Source organism: Schistocerca americana, chromosome 3, assembly GCF_021461395.2.
Source record: "Schistocerca americana isolate TAMUIC-IGC-003095 chromosome 3, iqSchAmer2.1, whole genome shotgun sequence".
NCBI classification, from domain to species: Eukaryota; Metazoa; Arthropoda; class Insecta; order Orthoptera; family Acrididae; genus Schistocerca; species Schistocerca americana.
Window position 1 is genome coordinate 177,069,121 of NC_060121.1, and position 20,071 is coordinate 177,089,191.

The 20,071-nt window shown below is 38.3% G+C and overlaps 1 pseudogene; it reads left to right on the plus strand.

Moving 5' to 3' along the window:
- The window catches only part of LOC124605956, a 121,580-nt pseudogene that overhangs the window by 43,562 nt on the left and 57,947 nt on the right, over nucleotides 1-20,071 (plus strand).

Below are 20,071 nucleotides of genomic sequence, written 5' to 3' on the forward strand. Positions count from 1 at the left end.
TCTGGATAAAGACATTCACATGCAAGTGGATACTGGCTCTGCACTAACTCTCATTAATTCTTGCACGTATTTGGAGTTGGGCTCTCCTCCCTTGTCTCCAGTTACGCGAAATCTGAGAACTTATAATAAACAGAAAATTCCTATCGTTGGCCAGTTTGATGCTTCCACTGCCTACAAGTCTGTTGTTAGGCCCCTCACGTTTTATGTGGTGGATCATCCGGGCACTGAAAACCTGTTAGGTTATGATGCTTTCCAGTTGTTTGGGTTCTCCATTGATGATGATGTGCACCTCATATCTGAGGATATTCCGTATCAACACCTGGATGGATTGTGTTCTGAATTCTTGTCCATGTTCTCTGCTGGTCTGGGTTGTGACAAGGATTTTGAAGCCCACATTACTCTTAAACCTACAGCTCGCCCTAAGTTTTTCCGGGCACGCCCTATTCTGGTGGCGTTGCGTGCACCTGTCAAGGCTGAGATAGACAGGTTAACAGCTTCAGGGATTCTTCTTCCCGTTACCTCCAGTGAATGGGCATCGCCAATCATGGTGGTTTCTAAACCAAATAGGAGTCTGCGATTGTGTGGTGATTTTAAAGCCACTGTCAACGCTCAGAGCCTCATTGACACTTATCCTCTTCCCTGTCCTGAGGAGTTATTTACCAAGCTCGCTGGGGGCCAGTTCTTTTCCAAACTTGACTTATCAGAGGCGTACCATCAGTTGCTGTTGGATGCGTCTTCCAAGGAATTTCTTGTCATCAACACTCCTTGTGGGTTTTATCAGTACCAGCGGTTACCGTTTGGCGTTTTTGGAACAGCTCATGCCTTCCGTTCCCGGCTGCATAAACTATCTGGATGACATTGTTGTCATGGGTGCCTCCACTGAGGAGCACCTTCGCAATTTGCGTTCACTGTTTTGGGTTCTGCATTCGGCTGGGTTTAAGTGCAATCTGGACAAGTCACAGTTCTTCCAACCCTCCATCATGTATCTTGGTTTCCACTTGTCCCGTGAGGGTATACGTCCTCTACGTCAGCATGTTGCAGCCATTACCGCTCTACCCTGGCCGTAAACGGTAAAAGAACTTCAGGCGTTTCTAGGCAAGATTGCTTATTATCACAAATTCATTCCATCCGCAGCAGTGGTAGCTCATCTTCTGCATCAGCTGTTACGCAAAAACGTTCCTTTCTGTTGGTCCAACGAGTGTGAGCAGGCTTTTGTCTGCCTGAAGGCTCATTTGCAGTCGGCTCCTTGTCTTGCCACATTTCGTCCGGGTCAGCACTTGGTTCTGGCGACTGACACGTCCCAGTATGCCCTAGGGGCTGTTCTCGCCCATCGGTATGAGGATGGGTCGGAACAACCCATCGCCTATGCTTCCAAGACCCTCAACGATGCGCAACGGCGTTATTCTCAAATCGAAAAGGAGGTGCTCGCTATCATTTGTGCTCTAAAAAAGTTCAGCATTTTTTTGTATTGTTCTAAGTTTCACCTCATCACCGACCACAAGCCACTGGTCTCTCTGTTCAGCCCACCGGCATCGCTTCCAGATAAGGCAGCTCACCGCCTGCAACATTGGGCCTTATACTTGTCTCGTTTTCATTATGAGCTTCACTATCGCCCCACGGCCCATCACGCCAACGCTGACGTGTTGTCGCGTTTGCCGATGGGCCCCAACCCAGTTTTTGATCGAGATGAACTACTCTGTTTCCACATTGATGAGGCAGAACATCGTGCGGTCGAGGGTTTTCTGCTTACAGGTTCGCAGGTTGCGTCGGCTACTGCGCAGGACCCGGTCCTGCGTCAGGTGATCGGTTTTATTCAACGGGGTTGGCCGGACAGGACCAAGGGCCGGGAATCAGATCCCCTTCGCAACTACCATGCCTTGTGCCTTTGTCTGTCTGTTTGTGATGGTGTTGTTCTTCTGGCCACGGATGGCGCATCTCCACGGGTTGTGGTGCCAGCCTCTCTTTGCAAAGATGTTCTCAAACTGTTGCATGAAGGCCATTGGGGGATTTCTCGGACTAAGTCCCTTTCCCACAGGCACGTTTATTGGCCCGGTATTGATTCGGACATTGCCCACATGGTCGCTGTTTGTGGTCAGTGTGCTCAACAACTGGCTGCACCCCGTACAATGCCCTCTTCGTGGCCTGACCCGGCGCAGCCATGGGAACGGGTGCACGCTGACTTTGCCGGCCCCTTCCTCGGCACTTATTGGCTGCTGTTGATTGACGCCTTCTTGAAGTTTCCATTTGTTGTTCGATGTCCATCGCCGACCACTGCAGTGACGATGATGGCTTTTTCCAAAATCTTTGCGCTAGAAGGTCTTCCATCCACGATCGTCACGGACAATGGCCCTCAGTTCTCTTCGCAGGCCTTCCGTGATTTTTGTACTGGACACGGCATTCATCATGTTACAACACCGCCCTTCCATCTGCAATCGAATGGGGAGGTCGAGCACCTTGTCCGCACTTTCAAAAGCCAGATGAAATAATTCCTTAGTGATTTTTCCACAGATGACGCTCTGTTGCATTTTCTGAGTTCTCATCGCTTCAATGCCTCTGGGTGATCGCAGCCCTGCTGAACTCTTGCATGGCCACCAACCGCGCGCTCTACTGCACCTGCTTCACCCTGTCAGGCCTTGTACTGTGTCCCCTCATGCGGGAAAATACTCAGTGGGTGCCAACGTGTGGGCACGAGGGTATGGATCTCGCCCTAAATGGATTCCAGGGGTGGTGAAGGCTCTTCGCGGCCGCCGGCTTTGTGAAATACGTACGGACGACAGCATGGTTGTTCGCCATTACGACCAGATGCACCCACTAGTGGTGGCCACGCCGGTGCCACCGCCCCTTCCTTTGCCTCCACCAGCCCGAGAAGCCAGTCCTGTTGCTGCTGCCGATCTCCCATGCGTGTTGCTGCAGCTGACGTCGCTACCGCTTCCGAGTATGCCGGAACCGGCCCCAGTCGCGACGCCGCCTTCTCCAGGACCCATCTCGCTGGAGCACACCTCCAGGTCCACGACACCTATGGATGCTGCTCCACAGTTTTCAGCCATCATCTCGTCCAGGAGGCACGTTCCACGCAGTGGCTTCCGCCCTGGACATTTTCGACCGTACTATCGTGTTTCTCCGCGGGATGTTCTCAGGGCCTCCCAAGAGGCCATGGATGTCCTCCGCACTGTCCGTGTCTCCCAGGAAGTGAGTGTTTTTTTTTTTTTCAAGGGAGGAAAAGTGTTGTGACAGTGCCACAACATTTAATAGTGCCGCCACATCAGTACGCGCAAAACTTCGATAGAGGCACTCCGCAACTCGGCTGAGCAAGGGAGCACCACCTGGCTACGAACGGTGCCAGCCACATGTCACAGCATGGCAGCAGAATGACCGATACAGAATTGGTACCATGTAACCAGCTATTGTTTCTACGTTTGTATATCCACGCAATTTATTAGTGATTAAAGGTCCAAGCATTAGGCTCGCAGATGTGTTGTGAGTGGTACCAAGGCTTCTGCAATAACAGAATCCAGTATGATGTCCTTGATGACAAGTATTCATCAGAAACAGGAGTATTATCAGAAGTGCCCCAGGAAAGTGTGATAAGGCCACTCTTATTCTCTACATACATAAATGATTAGACAGACAAGGTGATCAGCAATTTACAGCTGTTTTCTGATGATGCTGTGCTGTATGGGAATGGGTCATTGCTGAATAACTAGAAGGATACAAGATGACTCAGAGAATTTCTAGTTGGTTTGATAAATGGCAGGAGTTCCACATTTACAAAAATGTAAGTTAGGAAAAACATTCCTGTAACTTTTGAATCAAGCATTAGTGAGGCACAGCTTGATGCACTCACATCCATTAAACATCTAGGCATAATGCTGCTAAGTGATATGAAATGGAACAAGCACATCAGGTTGGTAGTATGGAAGGCAAATGCTCAACTTCATTTTATTGTAAGAATTTTGGGAAAGTGTAGCACATCCATGAAGCAGATGGCATATAGAATGCTAGTACAACCCAGTTTTTAGTACTGTTCAAGTGTTGTGCATCCCCACCAAGTCAGATCAAAGGAAGACATTGAAGCAATTGAGAGACATGCTGCAAGATTTGTTACTAGTAGCTTCACTCAACGTGTAAATATTATATGATGTACTTCATAAATTCAATTTAGAGTCCCTGGAGGTGAGCTGATGCTCTTTCCACAAGGCAGTATTGTGTGAATTTAGGGAACCAGCATTTGAAGCTGATTGCAGAATGATTCTACTGCCACAAATCTACATTTTGCATAAGGACCATGAAGATAGGATGTGAGTATTTATAGTGGCTTGATGAGTTTGAATGTATATGTAGATGTAGATATGACAATGTCAGCCAATAATATTCAAATGGAAGCTACATCCTATAAAGAAATTCTTCTTTCCTCCTCCCTATTCCCACATCCAATAATGTGACAAGTTATCATAACACCCTAATCAAGTGAAGAGGGGGGAAAGGAGAAATGTTATTATATTTCAGTGCAAGTGGCATTATTGAAATAGTAAGTGAAATATAGTAGCTGCAAAATTGGTGCATATAATACCATGATGAGATCATAAAGCCATAAGAACTGTCAATCCTTTACATGTACTCCGTAATAAAATTTTAAATTAAACTTAGGCTCATGTAAAAGTATCGCAGCTTTCATTCAGTGACCAATCAACAGAAAAATAATTTCCATTTGCATAAAGCATCCTTAACTTTTGTAGAAAAGGTATGCAATATTCTGCAGGTTCCATTTTTATAAGCATTCTGAAGAACTGAAAAATTTGAGAGATAACCCACAGATTAGGAGATCTCAGTTGAAAAGCTTTCTTTGTAGTACACTACTTTTATTCTCTACACAAATTCCTCATGGTACATTAGATTCATTCATATATAATATTGCAAGAGTTTTGTTTTCTGGTGTTTGTTTTTTTTTTTTTTTTTTTAATTTTTGTCAGCTTTTCTGAATCATTAAGAAGTTTATTTCATGATTGGAAGTCTCTGGCTGACTTGTTTTCTTAGAAGACAAGAAAAATAAACAAGTAAATAAACTTTATGGAAAATGAATACCCTTTATGTCATAGTGTAGCATGTCTACAATAATATGAGGAGGCTAGCAGAAGAAAGCGCCAACCCTGGTTTAGTATGGATTAGTTTGATCATGGTATAGTGTGTTTTTGAATGTAATACATCTTAGTAACACAAAGTTCCACTTGAACTACTAGCAACAATTGTTTACTATACAGGGTGGTCCATTGATAGCGACCAGGCCAAATATCTCACAAAATAAGCATCAAATGAAAAAACTACAAAGAACAAAACTTGTCTAGCTTGAAGGGGGAAACCAGATGGCACTATGGTTGGCCCACTAGATGGCGCTGCAATAGGTCAAACGGATATCAACTGCATTTTTTAAAATAGGAACCCCCATTTTTTATTACATATTCATGTAGTACGTAAATAAATATGAATGTTTTTTCGCTTTGTAATAGATGGCGCTGTAATAGTCACAAACGTATAAGTACGTGGTATCACATAACATTCTGCCAGTGCGGACGGTATTTGCTTCGTGATACATTACCCGTGTTAACATGGACCATTTACCAATTGCAGAAAAGATCGATAACATGTTGATGTATGGCTATTGTGATCAAAATGTCCAATGGGCGTGTGCTATGTATACTGCTTGGTATCCTTGACGACATCATCCAAGTGTTCAGACCATTCACCAGATAGTTATGTTATTTAAGGCAACAGGAAGGGTTCAGCCACATGTGAAACATCAATCATGACCTGCAACAAGTGACGATGCCCAAGTAGGTGTTTTAGCTGCTGTCGTGGCTAATCTGCACATCAGTAGCGGACAAATTGCACAAGAATCGGGAATATCAAAAACATCGGTGTTGAGAATGCTACATCAACATCGCTTGCACCCATACCATATTTCTATGCACCAGGAATTGCATGGTGACGACTTTGAACATCATGTACAGTTCTGCCACTGGGCACAAGAGAAATTACGGGATGATGACAGATTTTTTTCATGTGTTCTATTTAGCGGCGAAGTGTCATTCACCAACAGTGGTAACATAAACCAGCATAATATGCACTATTGGGCAACAGAAAATCCACGATGGCTGCAACAAGTGGAACATCAGCGACCTTGGCAGGTTAATGTATGGTGCGGCATTATGGGAGCAGGATAATTGGCCCCCATTTTATTGAGGGCAATCTAAATGGTACAATGTATAGTGATTTCCTATGTAATTTTCTACCAATGTTACTACAAGATGTTTCACTGCATGGCAGAATGGTGATGTACTTCCAACATGATGGATGTCTGGCACATAGCTCACATGCAGTTGAAGCGGTATTGAATAGCATATTTCATGACAGGTGGATTGGTCATCAAAGCACTATACCATGGCCCGCACATTCACTGGATACAGCGGATATGACATCCCTGGATCTCTTTCTGTAGAGAAAGTTGAAGGAGATTTGCTATTGTGGTCCACCAACAACTCCTGACAACATGCATCAGCGCATTGTCAATGCATGTGCGAAAATTACGGAAGGCAAACTGCTTGCTGTTGAGAGGAATGTCATTACACGTATTGCCAAATGCATTGAGGTTAATGGCATCATTGTGAGCATTTATTGCATTAAAGTGGTATTTACAGGTAATCATGCTGTAACAGCAGGCATTCTCAGAAATGACAAGTTCACAAAAGTACATGTATCACACTGGAATAATCGAAATAAAACGTTCAAATGTACCTACGTTCTGTATTTTAATTTAAAAAGCCTACCTGTTACCAACTGTTCATATAAAATTGTGAGCCATATGTTTGTGACTATCTCTGCACCATCTATCACAATGCAAAAATAGTGGCCCAACTAAAACATTCATATTTCTTTATGTACTACACGAATATGTAATAAAAAATGGGGGTTCCTATTTTTAAAAATGCAGTTGATATCTGTTTGACCTATGGCAGTGCCATCTAGTGGGCCAACCATAGCACCACCTGGTTTCCCCCTTCAAGCTAGACAAGATTCATTCTTTTTAGGTTTTTCGTTTGACGCTTGTTTCGTGAGATATTTGGCCCGGTCACGATCAATGGACCACCCTGTACACATTATTTTGTCTTATTGTATTTATATCCATCACTCTGAATTTGACCAACATATGACATAGGATCATTCAAAACTGCACCAACATGTGACAGCAGTTTCTTCCACTGGCATCTTCATTTGACATGATCACAGCCATTTCAGTCAGTGAGGTAGCACACTGGGTATCATACTGGGCTTGTATTTGGGAGAATAGAGGTTCAGGTATCTGTATGGTCATCTAATTTTTTTTTCAGAGTTTTCCTAAGCTGCTTAAGGTAAATGCCAGAATGGTTCCTTTGAAAAGATTATGATCAATTTTCTTCCACACACGTCCCCTCAATTTAAGCTTGTGTTATGACATAATAACTTCATTGTCAACAGAATGTTATACCCTAATCTTATTCCTCTTTCCTCTAGTTTTCTGCGGTTTTGGTGTATTTGAATCTGATGATCAGTGGCTTTTGCTGTGACCAAAAATAAACTTTTTCTGTTATTTCTGGCCATCGGACTTATATTTCACTATTTCAGTTATTGCATTTTCAGAGTAATATTTACTTTCATGTGTGGCTTCATGTTCCAATGAACTATGTGTCAAATTACAAATCCAAGTGTCAGGCATTCAATCTTCAATCGGTCCCACAATCTTTTTCTGTCAGATATTGCTTCTTTCACCTCTACCAACAATTGTTTAACGTGACAAGTGTCAAGCTGAATAATACTTTGGAGTTGCCATTAAACTGTAAATCCTCCAATGACTGTCCACATAAATCATCTCAAAGGTTGAAAGAAAGCAAGGGCATACCATCTTGAACAGATCATGCCTAATAAAGCATGTTCAAACCAGCTTTTTGGTTGATGACAGCCTTACTTTAATTATTTATTATGGTATATGTTTTAAAAAGATTCACAGCTACTGGTATAGCTATCATACATTGTATTCAGAAATCATTTTTCTTATAGTTTTCAGTATACTCATAATGGCACTTTTTTATGTAGGTGTTTCCAAAAGAAACAGTTCTGCAACCTTTTGGAGAGGCAACACTGAAGCTAACTGTTTACCCTTGTATTTGTGACCAGGATACCAGATTTACACCTCTGCGAGCTGTGTTAGCTGGTTTTATACAAATTAGTGAAGAAGACAGGTAAAGTAACTAAAAGATAAACATATTCCTAGACTTATGTTTTAGTAATGAAAACAGATAACTGTGATAATATATGAACCTTTTCCATAAAACTTTTCATGTGATTATATTTTCTGTACAACATATATGTCCTTAAGGAACCGAATGGTTGATGCGCATTTAGTTTTAAAAATAGGAAGGTACTTCGTATCACAATCATCACTCCCGTGACATTTTAAATGTAATTACATATGACTTTTCTTAGATAGTTTCTTTTTTATCTTGACACAAATTTTTTATCCTCGGTGTAATTATCACACTCAGTAACATTATTCGTGACAAACAGCAGTTACAAAAAGTGGTACTGAACTGCACACAACACAATGGTCGCAAGACAGTGACATCTGGTGGACCGGCACTTGTTTATTTTAATTATTTATTTATCCGTCTGTACAAAATAAAAATTGTGTGGATGTTGTCCAAAAGTACATGTAAATTTATGGGAAACAATTTGTGCAAAAGGAACATACAAAATTTTACATTAAGTACTACAAAGAACAATACTTACAAAATAGTACAAAAAATTTACAAAAAATAATACTTCATCATACAAGACACAGTAATACAACAGTATACTAACAGTATTGTAACTGCATAGTCTGTTTGCCTTACGGCTTTACTTTTGTCTTTCCTAAACAGGAAGCCCTTATATACACTACAATAATTCAGTAAAGATTTTACCACACACAGCAGCTGTCCATCAGATTTACGAAATTAACAGAAACTTTAGGGGATGTTTTCAGTTTTTCCTTAATATAAACATCAGAATTATTTATTGGCCTAATTATCATTTACCGAGTAAAAACATTGTTCAAGTAGATATTCTTTAAATTCTACTTTAAATCTGTTTTCATATTCTAACTTTTTGCTGTTGGCCGGCAGTATGTTGTAGAGTTTTGTACCAATATGTCTCACATGCCTTTGTGTGTGTGTTATTTTTGTTCACTGAGTATGGAGTGTTATGCTATAACGAGTATTGCAGTTATGCAAGTCAGCATTTGTCAGATATTGTTAGAACTTTAAACTTGTTGAATAAGGGTTTGCATTGTGTCTGTTGATGGCAAGTGGTGGAACCCAAAAATATTATTCCGTATGCTGCAAGAGACTGAAAATAACCAAAATATTGTGTCTACAATCCTGGAACTCTTTGCAGTACAGACATTTGCAATAATTCTAAGAGCAAAACAGGCTGCACAAGTTTCAATACATGGTCATTAAAATTAATATTTTCATCTACATGAATCCACAGCATTTTTGTTGATGCCAGTCTGTCTATGGCCTTTTACCCAACAACACATCAAAATTTACATTTTGACATATTTTCCCAAACTGCTTATAATTTGTTTTATTTGCATTTAATGTCAACTGGTGTAGGTATGATTCAAACCACTTTTCTCTGTTCCATGACTACCTAATGCTTCCAGTTTTTCTAAAAGAATGCCATGATTGGCACTGTCAAATGCTTTGGAGAGATCTAAATTTTTTTCTATTTGCTGTTGTCTTTCTCTAGATTTTTGATTATTTGTTCAGTGTAGCACATTAGAGCTGTTTCTGCATTTTTACCTGCCTGTAAGCTATGCTGATTTCTATTTAGTCAGTTATGGTCATTTTGGTATTTATTGATTCTGTGCTTGATTAATTTTTCTATTATTTTGGAAAATGCTGGAAAGAGGGATATTGTTTGATAGTTTTCTACCTTAAACTTGTCACCGCTTTTGAATAATGGCATCACTTTTGAGATTTCCATCCTTTCTGGAAATACTCCTTCACTGAATGATAAGTTGGTTATGTATGCCAAGGGCCTTGCAATTTGTGCAGCTGTCATTGTTATAATATAAACAGGCACCTCCTCTACTCCTGCTAACATTTTAGGTTTCGAGCTATTTACTACTTTGAACACTTCATGTTTAACTGTTGGATCTATCCTCATACTACAAGCAGCTTTTGGAAATTCAGGTTTTTCTTGTTTTGCACATTTTGAGCTTAATAAACTGTTGCATTTATGAAATAATTGTTAATATAATCTGACAAATCTTGCTTTTTAATATTGACATTTTCTGTGTTTTTTAGAATGATATCCTGGTCTTCACATCTCTTTCCTGTTTCAGTCTTCACAATACCCCATATGGCTTTTGTTTTGTTATCAGACTGTCTTATTAAGTTGTCATTACTCATAAATTTTGCTTTGTCAACTACTTTTCGATAGACCCTCTTGTAATTCTTAACATGTTCTATGAACTTTGGACCTTTAGAAGTCTTAAACTTCGTATTTAGTAGCTTTAGAGTTCCACAAGAAGTTTTGATGCCAACTGCGATCCAATAAATGATCTACCATCATGTACAAGCTTGCTGTGTAAATTTACATTATTTGCTGATGATACCACAATTTTTATGAGCAGTAGAACAGACAAAAATCTTGAGGAACTCATTATTCACATACTCTCAGATGTGGTTAATTGGTTCAAGGTGAATGGTCTCTCATTAAATTCCAGTAAGACCAGCTTTATTCAATTCTGTACAAAAACAGAAAAAAGAGAGAGGGATAAGTGTGACATGTGGTAATCAACCAATAGAAAGAATGGAAACAACAAAATTTCTTGGAGTGCACATTGACAAGAAAATGAACTGGTCTTCACATATTATTGATCTCTGTAAGAGGCTTAGCTCTGCTACCTATGCTTTACAGGTTGTCACTACATGTGTTGAACCTAACACTGCAAAAGTGGCATACTATGGCTATATTCATTCTCTCATTGAGTACATAATTATTTTTTGGGGCAACCAGCCATTAGCAAGGAAAGTGTTCATTGCACAGAAGCGAGCTTTAAGAATTATATGTGGATTGCACCCAAGAGACTCGTGTAGAAATAGTTTTCATAAACTTAAAATATACACATCTACATGCCAATATATCTTTTCTCTCATGTGTTTTGTTTGTAAAAATATAGAGATATTTCAACCAAACAGTAATTATCATGAACATAACACACGGAGGAAGAATGACGTACACAGCGAGCTCAGAAATTTGAGCTTGGCTCAAAAGGGTGTCCACTACACTGGAGCAAAACTCTTCAATGCTCTTCCTCCTGAAATAAAGACAGAGATTCATAACAAGAGTAAGTTTAAGAAAGCACTAAAAATATTTCTGCTAGAAAAAGCTTTTTACAGTCTAGATGAATTTTTAACTAAATAAATTGTGATATTTTAATATTATATAATACAACTTGACATAATCCCACTAAGAATGTTATTTGACCTGAGTTCTGTATCTGTGTGTGCTCTGTATCTGTTTTCAGTAATGTTTAATGATTCTAAGAAAATATGTATTTTCTTTTTCTGTATTGCTGCCCAAAGAATTTACTGTATAAATTTTTATATAATTATATGATTATAATAGCGTGAAACATTCCACGTAGGAAAAATATATCTAAAAACAAAGATGATGTGACTTACCAAATGAAAGTGCTGGCAGGTCGACAGACACACAAACAAACACAAACATACACACAAAATTCAAGTTTTCGCAATAAAGTGGATGGATGTGGATGGATATATGTGTGTGTGGATGGATGTGTGTGTGTGTGTGTGTGTGTGCGAGTGTATACCCATCCTTTTTTCCCCCTAAGGTAAGTCTTTCCACTCCCGGGATTGGAATGACTCCTTACCCTCTCCCTTAAAACCCACATCCTTTCGTCTTTCCCTCTCCTTCCCTCTTTCCTGATGAGGCAACAGTTTGTTGCGAAAGCTTGAATTTTGTGTGTATGTTTGTGTTTGTTTGTGTGTCTGTCGACCTGCCAGCACTTTCATTTGGTAAGTCACATCATCTTTGTTTTTAGATATATTTTTATATAATTATGTACTCAAATTTCTGTATATGCTATAAGATTATCAGATTGTATTTGTAAACAACTGACTCATTCCACATCCTTGTGTATCCAACACAGTTGGACCTATGGAACACGAAATAAACCAAATCAAATCAAATCAAGAACTTGGGCTTGTATTGTGATGTAATGTGATTTTTGACAGCTTCTTTGGAAAGCACATTTTAAAATATCCCATGAAAATTGAAGAAACAATGTTATATGCACCATTTGTATTTGTTAAGGACAGCACTTCTGCCCAGGACTCACTAGTTAGGATATTTGTAAATTCTACACAGTTTTCAGTTGAAAATTTTCCTTTATTCATGAAGTACACTTTTTTTTCTTGCAGTGGCATCGCAAATCAGTATTTGTTACTTCTACTTCTGTGGATCATATATTTGAAAATATATTACCTATAAGATTGTTTGTATTATATGTTATACTTGTGGGTTTGTGTATGTGTGGAAACATATTGAAACTATGTAATAGATTTAGGAATTGATTTTTTAGACTACTTTCATTTATAAGATTCATGCTGAAATCCTCACAAACAACTACAGTGGCTCTTTCAATAAAAAGAATGTTAAGCAGTGTTTTTGATTGATTAATGAATATGTCTGTATCCCCAGCAGGCAGTCTGTTTACTGTTATGACTGTAACTTTTCCCCATATTTCATACAACTGTATAGCTACTGCTTCAAAATGATTTTCCACACTCAATGATCCAGCTACACACCTTCTTTTGTACCTGATACTTGATTTAGTAAAGATACATACACCTCCATTTTTTGACATTTTTCTAGAATAATGACTTGCCAACTTAGTCATTCATACAAGCAAATACTGATCTTCATTTATCAATCATCTCTGAAGCTGCAGTAGCATATCATACTTATCCTAATAATCACATATTAGTACATTTCAACTCCCAGATAAATTTTGCTATAGTCTATTTCAGTTTTTGCTTCATCTGAATAAATTCCAAACAATTTGTTTCAAGAATTTGTTTCAAGCCTTCTGGTTGTGTCTACAATACAGTCTAATTTAGCTCTATCATTTGCATTGCATAATGTCCAAGATCTAATACAGATTTTCTTTAATCTTGCAGATTCTGTCCTGATATTTATGAGAGACAAATGGGGTACAACATGAGCCCTATAAAGATGAACATTGAAGCAGACATTGAAATCCCATATCTGTGTGTTGAAACTCCTGAAGATGATTGTAACTTCAAAATGTATGCCACTGATATTATGAGTAAATTTAACAAATCACACAAGGAGGAGAAAGTGATAAGAGTTAAAAACTATAACAATGCAGAAGCAACAGCAGTTTTCAGTACATATGAGCCATTCACCTTGTGTAAAATCACTACAACTGATGGTACAGTTTCAAATAGAAGACCATATGATGCTGTGGTACTTAATAAAAATGTAACAGCTGAGGTAAATGATTTTATAATGCTACACAATAACTGTGACATTTGTCAATTTGTACAAGGTTTCATTATCTTGAACCACTGTTTATAAACAAGTAATGAAGAATATTTGTCTCAGGACAGATAGCATTCAGAGGATGTACCACCACTTTATTACATACTATTATATACAGTCATATCGCCAACTATTTTACATTTCATATCAACACCTCTGCCATCGATAAAGACACAGATATTACTAAGTCGGCTGCAATGTCTTTGGAGCAGATACCTCCTCTGATGTTCTCGGTTATCGGACATTCATGGTAACTATGTCTCAAATGCGTGGTGTTGGTGAAACACCAACTATTTTTTTTTATTGATAAACCATTGTGTGTTAGAACCCATAGGTCTTGTAAACTGTCTCATGATGATAATATCTGTGTCTTTACCCGTGGTAGAGGTGTTGATATGAAATGTAAAATAGTTGGCGATATGACTGTATATAATAGTATGTAATAAAATGGTGGTACATCCTCTGAACGCTAGACATAGAGCCCTATCCTTTATTTTAATAAAGCACATGACAGCAAAAAAGAAACCTGTTGGGTCATTATGAATGACCCATCCCAAACATTCCAGTTACTCATATCTTGCTATATCTCGTGAGTTTGTGCCCCTTGTAGTTAGGTTACCTGCCTGTTTGGCCATCTGCCAGCCGCGCCCAGCTGCCGTCACACTGACTACAGCTCCTCAGTGCGACGGCGGGATAAGCACACTGCTGCAGTCAAAATTATTCTATGTCCATGACCTTGGGTGACGTGTCGTCTATAAATAGTGTGTTTCCAGTAGCTGATGCACAGTCGGCAGCATGCCTCATCATAGGACACATCGTGTCTTCCGATGGAAACCTACTATTTACAAATCTATTTGTCAGGCTGATATAGGTCCTTGGTACACATATTTGTTTGTCCTCCCAGTATCAAGTCTAATACTGTTTTATGTACAGTGGATCATTGCTCCAGATGTTAAATTCTTGATATTACATTTAATTCTACCTTGTTCTGTCAATTCTGAACATGAAAATGGGCATTGTAGATCAAACAACAAATGTCACTACAATAGAATATGGAACCAACATCTTAAGATTATTGGATTACACAAAATTTAATAGTCTGCAGTAATAATGTTCTTACTACAATATTCTATTGATATTGTGTTGGACCCTGTGTCAGGAGCTTATTATATATACATTTTTTTAATATATGTAGTTCCATCCTATGTCTGGAGTGTGGGACTTCAGCCAGTCAATTTCCAGTAATAAAATACCAACAGCTGTTATTTTGGTTTTATTTGTTAGGCAGCCAGTTTTGACATTACATTATGCCATCTTCAGGCCTTTATACATCATGTAACCCTCATGTTGGAAACCAATGCAGCACTGTCAACTGGCATCATGAAGATTTTTTTTCCCACGGGCTTGTGTGCTCCTTGGAAAGTTCCTGACAACTGTCCAAGGAGTGCACAAGCCCATGAGAAAAAAACCTTCATGATACCAGTCAACAGTGCTGCATTGATTTCTAACATAAGGTTTATTCGATATTTGCAGGCCTGAAGGTGGCATAATGTAATGTCAAAACTGGTTGTCTAACAAACAAAACCAAAATAACGGCTGTTGATCTTTTACTGCTGGATTTTTAAACACAGTCACTACAGTACTCTAGTCAGAGACACTGCACATGAGTGCCAAGTACTTGCATCTGTTGGCTACCCATATTTTTATGGAAGTAGATTCCCATATTTACAGATGTTTGTTCTTATTTACAGTGCCTCAATTAACTGACAATTCTGACAAGTATTCTGTATACAGAAGAGATGAAAGCAGTGACAGTCACTATCAGATAGTGAAGTTTATCATGGCAATACTATGAGCAACAGAACAGTAAGAAAATGGTTTACAGAATTTGAAATGGCTGTATTAGTGTACTTTACTTTTTCATGTCAGGAAACCAATTGTTGTCCTTCAGCCAGTACTGGGTGATGTATGGGGCTTCTATCTTTTCCAGCCACAAATCGCCAAGGTTGCATCTGTAGGGACAATTTGGACATGCCAAGAGTTGTTCCATGTGTTGTGCAGAACCACAGTCACACTTGTTGTCATCCACTTCCCTGTCACCCCAAGTGATCATTTTTTTTTTTCACTGATGCCACCCCTTTTACTTGTATTATGCAGTTCAGGATCCTCCATGTTTTTCACTTTATTGTGGAGCTGTCAGGCTGTATTAATGTTGATGATGAAGTGCTAAGTAGCCAACCACTTGTAATTACTAAAGATTTGGTGCATAAAGTTGCTACAGAAGTTCAAAAGAACAGATACTTCATGAGTTTGACTTTATTTAATGAGTTTCCTCAGGTTTCAAGAAGGGTTCTTTACTGAATTCTCACAGAACACTTAAATTACAAAAAGTAGTGTTCACAATGGATATTGAAAATGCTGACTGAGTTGTATAAAACAAATCAAGTAGCAATTGCTTTCAATTTTCTTGAAAAGTGCAGTGATTTAAGTGATGAATTTTTAAGCTGAACTGCCACTGGAGATGAAATGTGGGTACTTCTTTTACACCAGAAATAAAATGACAATCTATGGAATGAAGGCATTTAATGTCAACTTGACAGTGCAGTTCAAACAATCAATTTTAGTCTGAAAATCATGTGCACTGTGTTTCTGGATAGGGAAGAAGTGTTGCTAATGGAACCATTTGGCACACTGTCACATAATTTTGTGACATGGTGTGAGACCTTCCTCAAAAAGAAATCCAAAACAAGAGTCGTGACTTGCTTAGAAAAGGGATTTCTTGGCTACAACTGAACAAACACAAAATATCATCGCATCACATGTCTCAGTCAGCTTTCATGTGGCCTGGTCTAAGACCCATGAAATACTACTTTGTTCTACACAGTTCTTCAACAGCAGCTGGCAAAGCAGACAGATTTTCACAAGAATAGGTTTAAAAAATTTTCTGTCCTAGTTATCGTAATAATGGTACCAAATATGTTGGAAAGTAAGTTAAGATGCAGCACACAGTTTTGTGCAATACTAAAAATATCAAGTTAGTACTACATTAAACAACACACTTCATAAATTGATTCTTCTTCCTTTTCTTCTTCCTCTTCCCTCCTCACCCTCTGCCTCTTCCTGTTATTATTGTTTCTTTCTTGTCTCAGACGTTATGTCTGGTTAAAAATGGAAGGTGACACGGACCTTGATCAAGTGTGACTTCCTTTTAACTGTACGGTATATGTTACATTGCATTTAGGAACTTTCGGGTAATTGAACAAGTGTCAATAATTACAGATTTCTGTAGTTGTATATATAAGTTTGGATGTAGCTGTATTGCATTGATGTACTGGTGGATATTGTGTGGTATGACTCCTGTAGTTGATAGTATAATTGGTATAATGTCAACTTTATCCTGATGCCACATGTCCTTGACTTCCTCAGCCAGTTGGATGTATTTTTCAATTTTTTCTCCTGTTTTCTTTTGTATATTTGTTGTATTGGGTATGGATATTTCGATTAGTTGTGTTAGTTTCTTCTTTTTATTGGTGAGTATGAGGTCAGGTTTGTTATGTGGTGTTGTTTTATCTGTTATAATGGTTCTGTTCCAGTATAATTTGTATTCATCGTTCTCCAGTACATTTTGTGGTGCATACTTGTATGTGGGAACATGTTGTTTTATAAGTTTATGCTGTAAGGCAAGCTGTTGATGTATTATTTTTGCTACATTGTCATGTCTTCTGGGGTATTCTGTATTTGCTAGTATTGTACATCCGCTTGTGATGTGATCTACTGTTTCTATTTGTTGTTTGCAAAGTCTGCATTTATCTGTTGTGGTATTGGGATCTTTAATAATATGCTTGCTGTAATATCTGGTGTTTATTGTTTGATCCTGTATTGCAATCATGAATCCTTCCGTCTCACTGTATATATTGCCTTTTCTTAGCCATGTGTTGGATGTGTCTTGATCAATGTGTGGCTGTTAGATGATACGGGTGCTTGCCATGAAGTGTTTTCTTTTCCCAATTTACTTTCTTCGTATCTGTTGATGTTATGTGATCTAAAGGGTTGTAGAAGTGGTTATGAAATTGCAGTGGTGTAGCCAATGTATTTATCTGAGTGATTGCCTTGTGTATTTTGCTAGTTTCTGCTCGTTCTGTAAAGAATTTACCTAAATTGTCTACCTGTCCATAATGTAGGTTTTTTATGTCAATAAATCCCCTTCCTCCTTCCTTTCTGCTTAATGTGAATCTTTCATTTGCTGAATGTATGTGATGTATTCTATATTTGTGGCATTGTGATCGTGTAAGTGTATTGAGTGCTTCTAGGTCTGTGTTACTCCATTTCACTACTCCAAATGAGTAGGTCAATACTGGTATAGCATAAGTATTTATAGCTTTCGTCTTGTTTCTTGCTGTCAATTCTGTTTTCAGTATTTTTGTTAGTCTTTGTCTATATTTTTCTTTTAGTTCTTCTTTAATATTTGTATTATCTATTCCTATTTTTTGTCTGTATCCTAGATATTTATAGGCATCTGTTTTTTCCATCGCTTCTATGCAGTCGCTGTGGTTATCCAATATGTAATCTTCTTGTTTAGTGTGTTTTCCCTTGACTATGCTATTTTTCTTACATTTGTCTGTTCCAAAAGCCATATTTATATCATTGCTGAATACTTCTGTTATCTTCAGTAATTGGTTGAGTTGCTGATTTGTTGCTGCCAGTAGTTTTAGATCATCCATGTATAGCAGATGTGTGATTTTGTGTGGGTATGTTCCAGTAATATTGTATCCATAATTTGTATTATTTAGCATGTTGGATAGTGGGTTCAGAGCAAGGCAGAACCAGAAAGGACTTACTGAGTCTCCTTGGTATATTCCACGCTTAATCTGTATTGGCTGTGATGTGATATTATTTGAATTTGTTTGGATATTAAGTGTGGTTTTCCAATTGTTCATTACTATGTTTAGGAACTGTATCAATTTAGGATCTACTTTGTATATTTCCAATATTTGTAGTAACCATGAGTGGGGTACACTATCAAAAGCTTTTTGGTAATTAATGTATGCATAGTGTAGCGACCTTTGTTTAGTTTTAGCTTGATATGTCACCTCTGCATCTATTATCAGTTGCTCTTTACATCCTCATGCTCCTTTGCAACAGCCTTTTTGTTCTTCATTTATAATTTTGTTCTGTGTTGTATGTGTCATTAATTTCTGTGTAATGACTGAAGTTAATATCTTGTATATTGTTGGTAGGCATGTTATGGGGCGATATTTAGCTTGGTTTGCTGTGTCTGCTTGATCTTTAGGTTTCAGATAAGTTATTCCATGTGTAAGTGTATCAGGGAATGTGTATGGGTCCGCAATGTAACTGTTAAATAATTTAGTTAGATGTGAATGTGTTGAGGCGAATTTCTTTAGCCAGAAATTTGCTATTTTATCTTTTCCAGGGGCTTTCCAATTGTGAGTAGAATTAATTGCTTGGGTGACTTCATGTTGCAAAATTATCACTTCAGGCATTTTTGGTATCATCTTGTATGTATCTGTTTCTGCTTGTATCCACCGTGCATGCCTGTTATGTTGTACCGGGTTTGACCATATGTTGCTCTAGAAGTGTTCCATGTCTGTTATGTTTGGTGGATTGTCTATTTTAATGTGTGTGTTATCTATTGTCTGGTAAAATTTCTTTTGGTTTGTGTTGAATGTTTGGTTTTGTTTCCTTCTATTTTCACTTTTTTTGTATGTTCTAAGTCGTTTGGCCAATGCTTGTAATTTCTGCTTCTTTTCATCTAATTGCTCTATCACTTCTTGTTGTGAGATTTTACCTCACCTTTTTCATTTTTTTCTAACATTTCATTTCTTATAAATTGTGTTAGCTGTCCGATGTCTTTTCTCAGTTTTTGTGTTCTGATCTGTGGCCTGTGTTGCCATGCTGGTTTTGTGGGTTTCTTCTGTGTGTTGGTTGGTTCTGATCTCTGCCTAGTGTGTATATTTAGTGTAGTGCGTGCTCCTATATAAACCAGTAGTTGTAACTCTTCCATAGTTGTGTTTTCATTTACTTTGTTGTGTATGATTGTGTTGATAGTTTTTATTGTTGTTTCGACTTGTGGGTTAGTTTGCGGTCTATGCAAGAATGGTCTAATGTCTGTATTTGTGTCTTTGTATTCTATATATCTCAGCTGAAATTTTTCTTCTATATCTAACATGTGTGTCACTTCGTGATCAATTTGTGCTTGTTCTGGTGGCTGTCTTAAGATTTCGTTTTCCTCTGTTTGTTTAATTGATGCGTGTTGGTCTTTGTTTGTTTGCTCTGGGATGTTTGAGTCCATTACTGTATTTTCTTCTTCTTCTGATTGCACATTATTTTGTTCCAGTATTTGTTGTACTTGTTGTTTGATGTTTTCTAATTTTGACTGGGGTAT